General features: G+C 41.1%; 1 long non-coding RNA gene across 1 annotated transcript; it reads right to left on the minus strand.

The window, feature by feature from the left end:
- Nucleotides 1–244: 244 nt before the first annotated feature.
- LOC147605693 (uncharacterized) lies at nt 245–1,021 on the minus strand. The gene is made up of 2 exons (XR_015265142.1): nt 645–1,021; nt 245–472 (listed from the first exon to the last, which is right to left on the minus strand). It is a non-coding gene; the product is annotated as an uncharacterized LOC147605693 (long non-coding RNA).
- Between the last annotated feature and the right edge of the window lie 551 nt (nt 1,022–1,572).

The following is a 1,572-nucleotide window of genomic DNA, read 5'->3' on the forward strand; positions in this document are numbered from 1 at the left end:
AAAAGAAATGGGACATGAACCCCCCATAATGGCCTCGTGCTATGCATAGAGAGTTGCTTACACTTTCCTTTGTTTAATATAATTCTGTCGTGGGGGGGAAGGAGCACACATGGAGGTCATGTTATCTATAAGATCGAGTACAAGCAATCAAGACTTAAGACAATAACATCTCGTACCGCATGGCACAAACAACGAGTTAAGGGGGGGGGGAGAGAGAGAGAGAGAGATTAGATGAGAGTAGATCTATAAGAAATGGGAGAACATTATATACCCATGAGCATAACAATGTGTACTAGACCATTTCTCTTGGCTACCTCGTATTTTATTATATCTATAAGAAATGGGAGAACATTATACACCCATGGGCATAACGATGTCTACTAGACCATTTCCTTATACAGCCATATTTTATTTTATTCGAGGAAGCAATGCTCGGAAGAGGCTTGAGAGATCAATCGTACTCCAACATGGCCTGCACATGTAGAAAACCAGAGGGAACATGTGATCAGAAGAGAAGAATTAGCCACACACAGAAACGTATTAGGAGGAGGATGAGGAGGCCCTTTATACACTTTCTACACAGAGAGCATCTCTCCACTGCAGCTGCAGCTGTGTGAAGAATGATAAGGTGAGAGCATACTCACTTTGCTTCCTTTGCACGACGGTACACCTAGTAGCAAATGCCAACAGGAGAAATCAAGAACAAGCAACCCATTGAACCACAGCAGCTCATTGGATGGAAAGTGCAGATTCCTCCTCTTCCTATGCAATCGTCGTTTGGCTGCAAATTGTCTATGCTGCCTGCTGCCGCCATACGCATGTCATCGGGGCTGGTTGACACGCCCGACTGTTCGGCCACATCTAGGTGTCGGCCCGTTGATCCGGTGCAAAAAAAGGCGATCACCAGCCATGTAACTATCACAAGCATCTTAGAAGCTTTACGTCCTCCTGCACCCATGTCTCGATGTGTGTGAGAGGCCGAGAAAGTGAGTGAGCGCGCGCGTGTACGTGACTGTGTTGTGGGAAGGAAGAGAGGCCTGCCGCGGTTTTATAGAAGTCGTGTAGCTGCTTCAAACGTGCAGTTTGGTCCTACCACTTATAACGTAGAATTATATTGTATTTTCTAAGTGTTTGTAAATTTTTTTTGTTTGGTTAATTGATCGTGGCATTACATATTTACCACTAATGTAGAATTATATTATATTTGCTAAGTGTTTGTAAAGAAAAGTTGTTTAGTTAATTGATTGCGTCATTACCGTTTTATAATAGATATGAAGACTATAGTAGCTCAATGGTCCCTCCAATAGGCAAAAGATGTATATTCCCATGTAGATTTGTTTAGTACATTACTCCATATGTAGTCTATTAGAAGATTGTGTGCCATTGTGGGATCATTAAATTAATTGTTTGATATTTTTCCTTGAATGCTTGTAAATTTCTAGTTGCTAATCTGTTTGTTTCATATGTGCCAAAACAGTTAAAGACTTTGAAAATGATGAGTTCATTTATTTTTTGTTGGCGAATTTATATTGAGTATGAGTGTGTGATATATGGCCCGAACACTTAGTGATG

Source organism: Cibotium barometz, chromosome 59 (genome assembly GCF_041138505.1).
Source record: "Cibotium barometz isolate CiBa-2024 chromosome 59, ASM4113850v1, whole genome shotgun sequence".
NCBI lineage: Eukaryota > Viridiplantae > Streptophyta > Polypodiopsida > Cyatheales > Cibotiaceae > Cibotium > Cibotium barometz.